Below are 15,456 nucleotides of genomic sequence, written 5' to 3'. Positions count from 1 at the left end.
GCTTGGAAGGAAGGTGTGCAGCCTGTGATTGTTGTATTGACTATGACATCTTCCTGCTCAGAGGCCTACACAAAGTTGCAGAAAGTGTATGGAATGGAGTGTATGAGCCACACACAAGCGTACAAGAGGTTCAGACGTTTCCAAGATAGCCCCAAAAAATGTTGATATTGACGAACGTTCTGGGAGACCTGCAACCAGCAAAACTCAGAAAAACATCACAGATGTGCATGCAGCAGTGAGGGGAAATCATTGAATCATCATCTGAGAGTTATCAGAGGATGTGCAGATTAGTTACGATTCAGTTCAATCCATTATCACTGAAGATTTGGGTATGAGATGCATGTCTGCCAAGTTTGTGCCAAAACTGCTTTCAGCTGACCAAAAAGACACTCGGGTTTCAGTTGCACAAGATCTCCTTGATTGTGTTGAGAATGATGAAAACTTTGCATAGGCTTCTAAGCAGGTATTGCCAAGCTTTTGGCAAAATTTGATGCAGATTCACTGCTCAACTTCCTCTGTCACGGTCAATGTGATGATCACACACTAAAGAAATTTACACTACACACCTTCCTTCCAAGCACTGCTATAAATAGTGGAAGTGAGCTAGAATGTTAAAACTTAGTGTGCATGCACAGCAAAGTTCAAGGTCAATCTGTGCCAAGCAGCTTCACTTTCTATGATTTAGCTTCGTTACTATAGCAAAAGACTGGATGCTTATTGATCTGACTACGTATATGTGTATACACACACATACACACACACACACATTATCAGTGCAGGCATGACTGTGTGATTAAGAACTAGTGATGAGGAAGTGGGGAATGATGTAGATATCTTCAGGCTATAGATTTGATAATAGTGTTATATAAAAGAACAGCTACAGTTTTTCCAGCAGTCTTTAACATTGCTGTTTGCCCAATGTGAATCATGAAGCTTGGTTTCACCTGAGGCTTGATAAAAGATATTTGCATATGGCACAGTAAGATCATACTAAGAACTTAATGTTTCATCTGTACTACAATGCCCAATGTGTACTTTGATATTTTAATGCTGGTAAGGTGTGATTTGAATAAGATTTGGCTGCTGTTTTTTAACATCTTTAACAACCACATTGAGTTGACCAAGTTCTCTGTTTGATATAGTTGGTAATTAAGTGGAAACAGCCTGAGCATATGCGATGGGTGGGTGAGAGGTGCTAGCCAGAACATCTATTTGAGACCCAGAATGCCCAAGTGAAGCTCCTATCAATAACAGATGGGCCATTCTTTCAAAAAAATAAATAAATAAAATAAAAAAATAAAAAATTTCAAACTTTAAAAAAGCAACCTCTCATATCCCTTCTTAGAACTTAAGTGGGACCCTCTCCTTTGAGTTTCTTGCATTTTTGTTGCACTTTGCCAATTTTGTCTTGGCAGCTTAGGTCACAACTATGCAAAATACTGTTTGTTTTCCCCTTAATCTAGGAATTTTATAATCCCAGATGAAATACACAGTTTGTTCACTGGTTAAATATTTCTTTATTTGATATGTCTTCAAAATACAACAAAGATTAAGCATGAAGCTCTTCTCTCCTAATTTTAGAAAGCATAGAAGAAACTGATTCCTCTATATATAGAAATCTAGTCACTGAAAAATATTCACAATGTCTTTGACTTAGGCACAAGGCAACATATTTGGTAAAAGGTGATAGTCGCTTATATTGATCCTCCACAAGACTGCTAGCTATCTCATCAACCCCCTGGAGAAGTGCAAAATTGACTCTGTATTTAAAGCCATGCAACTAAATACCATAAAGTTATTTTCTCTATACCAGTTCTGCGATTGCTCTACTCTCGCATACCCCAAGTAATAAGCATCGCAGCCCAAGAGTCTAGTGAGCTTCAAAGGAGCCTTTATTTAGTCACTTCATCTGTAAAACATAACAGCCAAATTTCCCTTAAATCACACCTTATTATCTTAAAACAATACGATACGGGATAATGTAATATTGAATGTATGGGTCCATTAGAAAATAAATAGTTATGTAGATAAACAAAAAGGGGATCAATACTGGAATACTTTCGATAATATTTTTGCTCGATCAAGGTTGACCTAGGGCTAAACATTCACATCAACAACAACTAAAGACAACAGCAATTGAATTCAGAGAGCTGCAACCAGGGAAAACAACTTAGATTCGGATTATCTCCCTTTGTTCGGAAAACTCACTTTTTATATGAACCGAAGATCACAAAAGATAATTGGTTAAAAATTGAATATAAATGTTACGAAGGTGAAGGATAATTACTAGAATCTACAGAAGACTGAGGAGAATGGTTTCACTTGTTACAAATTTAGAAACCTATGTTTGAAATATAACAAATATTTACTTTGGTAGAGATGGACTATATGTAATCTGAACCTCCCCCCCCCCCCTATTAATTAATTTTTTTACGGAATCCCACGTTTTAGGCTATGGAGATTCCGATTCTGAAAAAAAATTGTTTGAAAAATTTCAACCCCCCCCCACCACCACCACCAAGCAGGCTATTTACATGATAGAAATAACAGCCAAATCTCACAAAACTAGTGTTAGGGTTAGGTTTAGGGTTAGGGTTAGGGTCAGGGTTAGGGTTACGGTTACGGTCAGGGTTACGGTCAGGGTTAGGGTTAGGGTTAGGGTTTGAGTTAGGGTTAGGTTTACCCTGTGGATCTATATAAAAACGGGGGGGGGGATCGAAATTTTGAAATTGAGATTTTTGAAAATTTTTTTTCAGAATCGGAATCTCCATAGCCTAAAACGTGGGATTCCGTAAAAAAAATAATAATAAGTGGGGAAAGGTTCAGATTACATATAGTCCATCTGGACCTTTACTTTTAACTATCACATTATGTGTGGCATTTCACAGCATATGCTAAATTATATTTTTAATAAAATTTCAAGACTGAAAATTTTTCTTCGCTGTTAACTTTGGTAATATATAGTTAATAAATATTGGTCAAAAATTTTTGTAGAAGGACCATAATTTCGGGGGTGGGGGTGTTAATCGATTGCATCGACTCCAGTGCTCAACTGGTGCTTATTTTACCAAAATATCTCTGATGAACAGCAAAGTCGACTTCAGTGGAATTTGAACTCAAAAAGTAGCTACGGACGAAATGCTGCTAAGCATTTTTTCCTGCATGCTAATGATTCTGCCAGTTCGTCGCCTTTGTATTAAATATTACGATATATTTGTTACTATCGCTATCAACATGTTTACATCCACTTTTCGTGATTGCATGAGTCAAACGGAATTTGTTGAGGTAGATTTACTTTTGTCAGAAGCCTTTCCTGTCACTAACACTTCCAAGGACCACATCTTGCTCTGGCGTTTCAATTTTGGCATGGTTCCTATGGCTGGGTGCCCTTCTTAAAGCCAATCACTTTACTGAGTGTGTTGAATAATTTTTCATGGCACCGTCATTAGTGAGGTTGTCTTACAATTAGTAAAACTAAAGAGCCCTCTTGCCAAAGAAGGAGAATAAGAGATAAAGTGGTTACTTTATATAAGGTATTGAAAGAGAGGAGTAAGAACTGTTTTGCAGAACATGAAGACAGACAAAATTCTGCTAAGCATTTTGTCCAGTGTGCTAATAGTTCACTCAAATAATAATGATAATCATCATCATCATCATCATCCTTGTCATTTAACGTCTGCCTTCCATGCTAGCATGGGTTGGACGATTTGACTGGAGACTGACAAACCAGATGGCTACACCATGCTCCAATCTGATCTGGCAGAGTTTCTACAGCTGGATGCCCTTCCTAACGCCAACCACTCTGAGAGTGTAGTGAGTGCTTTTTACATGCCACCAGCACGAGGGCCAGTCCGGCAGTACTGGCAACAGCCACGCTCAAATGGTGTTTTTTACGTGCCACCTGCACAGGAGTCAGTCCAATGTTTTGTTCACATGCCACCGGCACAAGTGCCAGTAAGGCGAAGTTGGAAACGATCACGCTCAAATGGTGCCTTTTAAGGGGTCACCGACACAGAAGTGAGACCGCTGCTCTGGCAGTGATCCCGCTTGGATGGTGCTGTTAGCGCACCACTGGCATGGGTGCCAGTCATCGAATTTGGTTCAGTTTCAATCTCACTTGCTCCAACAGGTCTTTGCAAGCTGAGTTTAGTGTCCAACGAAGGAAGGTTGGCATTGGTGCCAGTCATTGAACTTGGTTTAATTTCGATTTTGATTTCACTTGCCTCAACAGGTCTTCACAAGCAGGGTTTTGTGTCCAAAGAAGGAAAAGTATGCATAATTGGGCTGGCTACATCCCTCGTAAAGGCCACAGGTTATGGTCTCACTTATCTTGCTGGGTCTTCTCACGCACAGCATATTTCCAAAGGTCTCGGTCACTAGTCAAAAGAAATTCTTGTCAGAAGTGGGATTCGAACCCACGCCGGGAAGACCCAACTGCGACCTGAACACAGCGCCTTAGACTGCTCAGCCATCCTGACTAAAAATCTAAAATTATATATGAAAATTCTAGTTGAAAAAGGAAACAAATTATTGAAACCATTAATGGATGGTTCATCCACATGGAAAGATGTGTCATCTCGTATTGTGTTATCAGATATTATCCTGGTAAAGTCTGTGTCCTTTGAAGAGTATTGACTTTGGCCAGAAATAACAATTTCAAGGAATAGGTTCAACTAGAAATTGAACCTGTGTTTCAGGCTTGAAATACTGGAGTCATGCCACTATTCCACTGTACTGGCTTTAAACTTAACATCTGCATGAAATAAATTATATAAACAAAGAATCAAATTTATTCTATTGTAGTATTTATGTGTAAGTAGACAATGTTTTGATTTAGTGGTTGTAGGGAGAAAGGGAATCTGTATAAATTATCAATGTTGAAGTATTAAGGAAAATGTAGAGTATAAATGTTGAGAAAGAAAAACATTCGGGAAACACCATTTTAAGTTGAACTAGGTTGAATCTAGAGAGACAGAATATAATGGCGGGCAATGAAAATATTATTCAACTATCAACCAGTGCACAATGAGTGTCTTGTTGTGAATGTATATGGCTATATTTTATACGCAGGTGGGGGTAATTTAACCTACTTGTCTATTTTAGCATAGCTAAACAACAAATTCCAGTTCTCCTTTATAATGAAGTGCTTAACAAAAGGAAGGGCATTCTTTTGGTTTCTATACTAATTTCAATCAATGATCTTCCAAGTTCTTTTACAGGGCTTAGAAAAACTGAAGGACCACTACCATAAGTGTGTGAATTTGAGAGGGGAATATGTTCAATAAAATCATAATTAATTGATTCTCCTGAATTTTCTTTTACCCAAAGCCAGGAACTTTTCAGCACCCCTCGTGTGCGTGCGTATACACACACACACACATACACACTTATAGATAGATAGATAGATAGATAGATTTAGCCCGAACACCCTATTATATATATATATATATATATATATACATCATCATCATCATCACTTAACATTTGCTTTTGCTGCTGGCAGGGATTGGACAGTTTGACTGTGAAAATAATATGGGTAAAAAATACAGAAAAATTTTCATACGAGTGTCTAGCATGTGTAATAAAGTCAATAGACAACATATTTTCATATAAAATAGTGTACAAACAATTTTAAGTATTAATTCATGAAAGAGGTGACCTTTCACAGGACACCTTACATGTTAGAAAGGGTAGTCAAAGCCCAAACCACGAATAAAAGCAATTTCAAAGGGAATGAAAGTAAAAAATATTTGAGGGTAACTACAAAAATATTTTTTAGTTTCATTCCCTATGAAATTGCTTTTATTCGTGGTTTGGGCTTTGACTGCCTTTTCTAGGATATAAGGTGCTCTGTTAAAGTCACCTCTTTCGTGGATAAATACTTAAAATTGTTTGTACACTATTATATATGAAAATATGTGGTCTATTGACTTTATTACACATGCTAGCCACTGGTATGAAAATTTCTCTAAATTTTCTACCCTTATTATTATTATTATTATTATTATTATTATTATTATATATATATATATATATATTGTTGTTGTACTTGGGGATGGTCATATTGCCAGTTTAGCCAATAAAAACACACGCACTGTATATTTGGTGTTAATTTGCTTCAGCTTTATATTACATTAATCTTAATCTTATTTCGGCCAGAGTTCTTTCGTCACACTTCTGTGACCTCATCAGTGGTCCTTTGTTTCCTTCTTTCTTATGTGTGTCTCACCTTGCTAACTATCAACCATTTTGTATTTTGTATTCCTATTGTATGTGTCTACGCATGCGTATCCTTCAATGTGTCTGTGTCTTTTGTAAGTGCATGTGTGTGGGGAGTGTCTGTATCACCTATATTCTCTGTTAATACGTGTTCGTTTGTATTTGTTTTTATTTATTTATTTGTTCATGTGTTTTTTTTTGTTTGCCCGCTCCCCTATGCTCCTTGCTGTAGGCGAAACAGCAAGGAGCATAGGGGAACGGGCAAACGAACATTGGAGGGAACTTAAGGAAGGGAAGAACTCATCAGTTCTGTACCAGCACGCTGAACAAGAACATAGAGGCTCAATCAACAACATAGAAATTAAAATCTTATCTACACATAGCAGTGATGCAGCACTTAGACAAATTACTGAAGCTACACACATAATAGAAGAGAAACCTAGCCTGAATAGGAAACTAGAATGGAACACTAACACACACCACTAACAAACCACAAACCACAGCATGTGACAACATGTTACCCATAAACCAATAATAATATGAACAAAGTATAATACAATACATAGATAAACAAATGGAATTAAATACTACATATGTTAACAAAATTTAATTAAACACAAAAAAAAAACACATGAACAAATAAATAAATAAAAACAAATACAAACGAACATGTATTAACAGAGAATATAGGTGATACAGACACTCCCCACACACACATGCACTTACAAAAGACACAGACACATTGAAGGACACGCATGCGTAGACACATACAATAGGAATACAAAATACAAAATGGTTGATAGTTAGCAAGGTGAGACACACATAAGAAAGAAGGAAACAAAGGACCACTGATGAGGTCACAGAAGTGTGACGAAAGAACTCTGGCCGAAATAAGATTAAGATTAATGTAATATAAAGCTGAAGCAAATTAACACCAAATATACAGTGCGTGTGTTTTTATTGGCTAAACTGGCAATATGACTATCCCCAAGTACAACAACATCTGTTTCAACACACAATTTCACATCAAAAATCTTGCAAAACAAATATATATATATATATATATATATATATATATATGGATGGATGGATGGATGGATGGTTGGATGGATGGATAGATAGATAGATAGATAGATAGATAGATAGATAGATAGATAGATAGATAGATAGATATCCGATATCCGAGTTTGTATGATTATGTATAAATAATGAAATTCCAACTTAGTCTGATTTTCAAATTTTATTATTTACAATTTTGCAATATTGAAAAATAAACTAGTACTTTCATGCATTATGCAATCACCAGGTTTATGTAGTGACTGTCAAGTTCCACAATTGAAAACTGTAGTGAAATGGTTAGATTTCTCCTTTAAGTACTCTCTGATGGGCTCCAGCAGGTTGAATCTTACAAACTGTATTTTGACAATCAAATTGGCATATTCACCAAACCATGACATCTAAACCACATACTGGTTCAGTTCTATATTTAAGAGATGAGGAATTATGTACATTATTTACATTATTTACAATTGACAGATATTTGTCTTCATCTTGTTTGTTGTTAACACGTTTCAGCTAATATACCCTCCAGCCTTCATCGGGTGTCTTGGGGAAATTTTGAACCTGGGTTCTCATTCCGAAGGTATTTTTCAATGTTGTTATTATAATAATTAATATTAATATAATTGTAACATGTGATGAGAAATGGATTCAATACACACAACTGTAAATGTTCAGAACAATAGTTGGACAAAGACAAGCCACCAAAACACAGTCCAAAAAGCAAAATTCATCAAAAGAAGCTGATGGTGTGTGTTTGGTGGTCTGGCACAGGTGTGATCCATTATGATTTCATTAAACCTGAATCATTAATCATAGCCAAAGTATACTGCAGCCAACTGGACCAAATGATGCAGAAACTTACAAAAAAAAAAAAACAGCCTAGATTAGTCAACACATCTGTTCCTATTTTATTACAAGACAACGCCAGACCACACATCACAAAAATGACATTGGCAAAATCACAGGAGTTGGAGTTTGAAGTTCTCCATCATCCATCATACTCACCTGATCTTGCTCCTACTGACTACCACTTCTTCCAGAATTTGGATAACTTCTTGATAGAAAAAAATGTTATTCTGACAATGCTGTAAAACAGGCCTTCCAAGATTTTATAGACTCCAGATTGCCATGCTTTTACAGTTCTGAGCTGAACAAGCTACTGCTAAAATGGCAAAAGTGTATTGACAATATGGGTGCATACTTTGATGAATAAAACTAATCTTTGTATTTATAAAACATCCGCAAACTTTTTTCTTTTCTACAAATTTCATACTTGATGACCCAGTACTTTCAGTCTGTTTGTTTAGAGAAGTGTTTGACAACTATTTTTAACCTATTTTATTTGGATGTACCCTCCAAGCCATTTGATGATAAAAAAATCCTATTATATTTTTATAATTAAATACTATTTGGAACAGAATATATTCTACAAAAGATTAGCAAAAAAAAAAAGAAAGAAAGAAAAAAAAGAAAACTACTTCAATGCAACACCTAGAGCTTCAATTGGTCACACACACCACAACTGAAGCAAACCAACATGCTTGCAGCATTACCACAGGCGATGACGAGGCTAAGAATAATTATTAAGATATTTTGTGTATTGTAGTAGTATAACCAATTTATTGTTGACAAATTTTAACAATAAAATCTTCTATGGACCACTAAGAGCCATATATACCTCAGTTGAGAACTGTTGGTTTAGAGGCAGACTCCTTGGTACTTGATCATGGGATGATGTAATTGTGTATCTTTGTATGGGAAATAATAGAAGGATGTAAGTGTGATATTGTCTGTGTGTGTTGTGGAATGGCTGACAGATATAAGTTAAAGTGTAGATGAAAGGAAGGAGCCTTGTGGCACTCCTATTTAGGAAGTTTTAAATTTTAGATGAGTTGTATATCTGTGATAGTTTATCTAAAATTTTCAACAAAGATGTGTTAACTATATGAGAAAACATTGTCAAAAGTTGTTATACATATTAATTCTTATCTCCCAATGAACTATAGACTATCTAGAAATGAAAGCGATTAGCTGTAAGTGCAGTGACTCTATATAGTAAATATACTGTATGATAAACAAGTATTTCACTAGCTTAACACTGGACCAGATTGTGCGGTACTGGAACTAATGCTAATGGGAATTCTGAGTCACATTCAAAAAATATTGTTGTACATTATATGATTATTATCCATTAATATTTATAAGTCACAGACAAGATGGAATCTGTCCTAAATATTTAAAAGAAACTATACAGCTTAATCTCATTCTTTCAGGGTTTTAATTATGTTGTTTATTTATTTTTCCAAAAATAGATAGAAGCTGCACTGCAGTTTTAGCCTTGAAAAATGAAGATAAACAGGAAACTAATTAACCTGATACATATTTCATTATATATGATGTGAGCCATCTAATAATCAAATAACCCTATTATATTAGCCAGACAATGATTAACAGATTTTAAAATTTCTTTTGTTCTTAAGCATTTGATGGAAGTCATAAATGTAAGAAGTATTTATTGTGTCAGTCTCCATTTCATTAGCATTATTGATTCTGGCTTGCAGAAGACATTTGGCACCACTGATGCAGTTCTTAACGGATCAAGATGTTATGTAGTTGGGAATTCTGCTTGACTTCCTTAATATTGCTAATGTTCTTATGAAAGAAATGAACTCACAAAATTTGATTTCTCTTTCCTTTTAAAATAAAGAAACATTTTACGCTTGGTGAAAAGAATCAGTTGAGTGCCACAATGTGGCAACATAATGCATATCAGTATTTGGCTTAGTTTGCTTATTACTCTGAGTTCAAATCCTACTATGGTTGTTTGTTTATCATCCTTCTGGAAGTGATAAAATAAGTGATAGTTAAGAATTGGGATTTAAACAACTACTCCCAGCATCAACATTATACCTTTACTATAGATCTTTATTATCAAATTTATTGACAGAACCATTAGAGTGTCAGAAAAATGCCTTACAGTATTTCTTCTGGTTCTTTATGTTCTCAGCTGAAATTGTGCTATGGTCAACTTTGCCTTTCATCTTTCCAAAGTTAGTAAATTAAAGTACCAGTGAAGTATTTAGTTGTTGCAATTGACTAAACCATCACACCAAATTTCTGGTCTTGTGCCTAAATTAGAAACAATTATTATTGTTTTCCTTTGATATTACTTCATTTAATAATCCCTGCCAAATGTCAACAAGGTACCCGGGATGGGTGTTGTCATGTAATGGTGGCATTTCAAGGCATAATTTAGCTATAAAAATGGTTAAAATTAATTTGGGCTCAGTATATAGAAATAAAAAAGGAATAAAAAGAAAGAAAAAAAAAATATATAAAAGAAGGGAATTCAATACTATTTGGTTATAAAAGGATTAAAATTTATGTAAAATGTGATCTGTGCTGTTGAGGACAGTGTTTTGAATTTCATAGATGCAGGGTTTACGAGAGATGTTTTCAAGAAACTTATTTATACCTTTCTTTTTGAATCAAAGTGTGCCAATTACAACTGGGGTTGTTTGTGTCTTCAGTTTCCACATTCTGTTAATCTCAGTTCCTAGGTCTTTGTACTTCACAAGATTGTCATAATCTGTAGTAGATATATTTTTGTCAGATAGCATAACCATGTTAACGAATAGGCATGTTTTATTTTTAAAATATTTAATGATAATATCAAGCTGATTTGTGTTTATGGTGTGGTCTGTGTGGCATGTAAAAATTCCATAAAATTGTTGTGCTTCTTTGCTTCAATTACTGGTAAGGAATAGTGTTCATATGAGTTTTTAGCATGCATTACATGATAATATTTGTATAATGTCCAGTGAATATACTGGATATCGTTTAGTTTTATTTTCAGTTGGAGCCAAGTTGGAACATACTGGAATTATATGATCTATTGTCTCCACTTGTTTCTCATAGATTCTGCATTTTGGATCTTCTCTATTTTTGAGGATGTTTACTTGGTAATTATTTTACAAACAAGTTCTGGTCTTGACAGCAAAGAGGAATCCTTCTGTTTTGGTTTCAATCATGAGTTTCATAGCCATTAATTGACTCCTAGAAGGATGAATGGCAAAGTTGACCTCAGCATTAACTCCAACTCTCGAATAATTTGTGGTTAGTCAACACCAGCATCCTTGGTACAAAGTGAATAAGGTCTTACAGAGGGTGTAAAGAGATAGAACTACTACCACAAAACATTTTTTCTGATACTCTAATGAGTCTGCAAATTCACTGCCCCTTTCCAGGAAAAAAATAAAAATTTTACACACTTCCTGAATTACTGGTACTCCAACAGTTATGATGATGAAGGTGCCAGTTGATTTGATCAATGGAACAGCCTGTTTGTGGAATTAACATGCAAGTGGCTGAGCACTCCACAGGCATGTGTACCCTTAATGTAATTCTCATGGAGATTCCGCATGACACAGAATGTGACAAGGCTGACCCTTTGAATTTCAAGCACAACTCATTTTTGCCAGCTGAGTGGACTGGAGCAATGTGAAATAAAGTTCTTTGCTCAAAGACACAACGAGCCACTGGGAATTGAACTTATGACCTTATGATCATAAGCCTAATATCCCTAACCACTAAGCCACATACCTTCAATCACTATTATACATTGCATCAGAGGACACTGGTGTTCCCTTCTAAATATCTTGAAGCAATCATGACTACAAAGCACTCATGACATTACTGTAGATGATGGTTAAGGCTGATGCACTGAAACAAGTAACTACTTTCCTACATATTATTTTATATTTCTACCTTTTACTTGTTTTAATCATATTGACTGTAGTCATGCTGGAGCACCACCTTGAAGGGTTTTTAGTCAAACAAACTGACCCTAGAACTTATTCTATTGATCTTTTTTGCCGATTGCTAAGTTAGAGGGATGTAAACACACCAACACTGGTTGTCAAGCAGTGGTGCAAGACACACACACACACACACATACACATGATGGACTTCTTTCAGTTTCCGACAACCATATCCACTCACAAAGCTTTGGCTAGCCTGTGAGTATAGCCAAAGATACTTACTTACTCCCACGCAGTGGGACTGAACCTGGAACCAGCCACACACAAAAAAAAAAAAAATGGAAATGGTTTTATTTTGGCAAATATTTGGAACCAATTAAAAAAGAAGGGAATTGGGGAAGATAACATACTGAATTTATTCAATCAACAGAAAACAGGTTACAAGGATACGTAGAGTATGGAAAAGATTAAAACAGCCAAAGCTTAGAAGATGATGCAAAGAAGATATGATCAATATTTTATGAAACTTTGTTCTTAGTGTTTTCTTGAGGTGTAGTGACTACAAACTTGAAATTGCTTGAATTGAAACCATACTAACAGCATTTGTATTTTGTTTTGGGCAAGACAAATAAGTTAGCTTGTCTAAGTGTGTCTGACTTATAGCCAAGCTCTGAGCAAGGCACATAACTCTGTTTGCCTCAATCTGTAAGACTCACAAATGTTTGACAGATTCTGCATGACTGTTTCAACCAGCAGTAATAGTAACTTCAAGATATAGGTAGATAAAAATACATTTTTGGGGACAATCTTTCAATTATTTAGTGTGAGGAAAAAACATGGTAGACCCTCTTATTACAAAAACAAAACAAAAGACATCAACCTACAAATCTACCCTGTCCAAAATGCCAAATAAAAAGCCTATGTTAATAATAATATATCTATAATATAAATTGGACATTGGCGATCATTGTATTCTTTCTTGTCTTGAGGTTCACAGCCAAACAGCTGGGTGGATTTGCGTGAAAAATGGCACACATATGCAGACGGGTGCATAGATTGAAATGCGGTTTGTATTTTTTTCCTAGCCCACATACTGAGAAAATCAATTAAAACTTTTTCTAATGGAATTCCCCTCTTTGTTCCGTCATTAAAACAATCAGTTGCTCACACAGCTGGCATATACCATTTCACTAGCAACAAGGGGAGTCCAAGATGACAGTCAGCCAAAACTTTCGCTATGCTGTCTCTCTTCTTTCACCTCTTTGTGGGGTTAATAATCTTAATTTTTAGTTACAGTTTCTCATTCAAACTACATAATAGGCAGAATTGTCGGATTAAGACAGTAGGGTGTTTTGAGGGAGATTTGGCTGTTATTTCTACCAGGTCTAGCTACCAAGTAGAGGTCTGAATTTAATTTTCATTCACATATTTGCATTTCAAAAATTTAACAATCTTTTCCATAAATCAACTATCATAAACACATACACACGTGCAAGCACGCATGCACACACATAGACACACACACACACACACACACACACACACACACACATTCATTTCATATATCTTCTTTCAATTTCTGCTCTCTGCAAATAAAATTTTTACGGATACAGCTACTTACAAAAATAGGGATTAATGTATAATATCTTTCTATGTTCATAATTAAATCAATGTTTTAATGATTAGACAGGGGTCCAATAGAATAGCTCTCAGAAACAGACTATGTACAAATTCATTCTTCACAACTCCTGAAGCTGTTTTCTGACAAGGGGGTGGGGAGTCAGGAAATTTTCATACAGCTGGAGGCGCCAATCAAAACAGAAATGTTGTTATAGCTTATGCCTAACTGAAATTGATCACAGTCACATTATCCAAACAGACCGGGTGAAATAGGGCTTAGCTGCTAGTTCCATTCATAAAAGCTATAACCGAAAATCTTATGAGCTGCTATTTGATTAATTAAAGAAAATACCTTTCACATACAACAGTTATATATAGTTCAAATTTACAGAAAACAAAAGACTTGTACTATACTCTACTAACATGATCCAGAGACAAACTAGAGCAAGATATGAAGAGCCATTATGGGTTGCAGGCTCAGGAATATGAGAGAGTCATGATCTCAAGTAAGTGCTAGCAAAACATGTTCAATACCATTCCTTGCATATCTGGTTTTGTATCAGAGTGGCCTTCTCCTAGAGACATGCTTTTACAAAAACTGAGAGGTGCCTCACTCCCAATGGTCTTCCAGCATGCCAGACAGCAACCTAGAATTTCTGAAGGCCTATGCTATCGATAGATAGTCATTAAACCTATACTAGGTTCATCTGTCCTTTTGACAGGTCTTGTTTTTTATCCTGCTGGGGTTCTAGCAACCTTCTTCATCAGGCAACAGGTTGCAATCTGACCATACAACAGGTTGCACTAGATTCCATTTTACCAGTAGCACTCATGAGAGACATCACAAGTGATGCAACATTTCAACATCTGACATGTTGTACACTTGTGCACCTGCACAGGTAATGTAGATTTCATGGAGGGAGTGCAGCAGAAGTATTTGATCACAATAAATAAATCATTTGTGTAGGTTGTTCAACAAAAGCTGAACACTCATACATCATCTTCAGCGGGAGAGTCCATATATATTTATACTTAGATAAAGATAGTTATGCCTGGTCTATGGGGCTACCCAAGGTTTTGCTTCCATAAAGTACTTAGCTTAATATCCCATTAGACCCTAATGGCTGGTGGCTTACAACTTCTCTTTAAAGAGGAGGAAGAAAAGACCTCTTTACTTGTTGAATACACAGACAAAAGAGAGGGGGTCAATTGCAAGTGACTGTCTCCTTTGGGCTGCAATCTTGAATCCACATAGTCAGCTTGTGGGTCCCAGGATTTCAGTAGGAATTGCCTGAAGTGTAAGCAGGATCCAAAGACTTCCATCTTGGAATTTAAGATGTTCTCTGAGTCGAGGGAGCTCATTAATATGCTTGCCTGTTCAACTATACACAGCTTGCTCCTGTTGATGTAGGGAACTGGTTTTCCTAGGATCTTTCATGGGATTACATGTGAAGTCCCCTTGTCCTTCAGGTACCACACATAGCTGGCTAAGGATACATATATGTATCCATGCCAGCATGGGACATGGATGTTGATGTACATATCTATCTATCTATCTATCTATCTATCTATCTATCTATCTATCTATCTATCTAGCTAGCTAGCTAGCTAGCTATCTGTCTGTCTGTCTGTCTGTCTGTCTGTCTGTCTATCTATCTGTCTATCTGTCTATACACACACATATACATATGTAACTATATGCATATGGGTGCAATGGGTAAATTGTCATGATGTGTAAATTTATATTTTTAATTTCATGCATGCACATTGTTTACAGTTGATTTTGTCAACTACA

General features: G+C 35.8%; 1 non-coding gene across 1 annotated transcript; it reads right to left on the bottom strand.

Moving 5' to 3' along the window:
• Positions 1-4,394: 4,394 nt before the first annotated feature.
• On the bottom strand, positions 4,395-4,478 carry Trnal-cag (transfer RNA leucine (anticodon CAG)). Its single transcript has one exon. It is a non-coding gene; the product is annotated as a tRNA-Leu (tRNA).
• Positions 4,479-15,456: the final 10,978 nt, after the last annotated feature.

This window comes from Octopus bimaculoides, chromosome 6 (assembly GCF_046866305.1).
Source record: "Octopus bimaculoides isolate indiv1 chromosome 6, ASM4686630v1, whole genome shotgun sequence".
NCBI lineage: Eukaryota > Metazoa > Mollusca > Cephalopoda > Octopoda > Octopodidae > Octopus > Octopus bimaculoides.
This window is presented reverse-complemented; position numbering and strand designations above follow the sequence as displayed.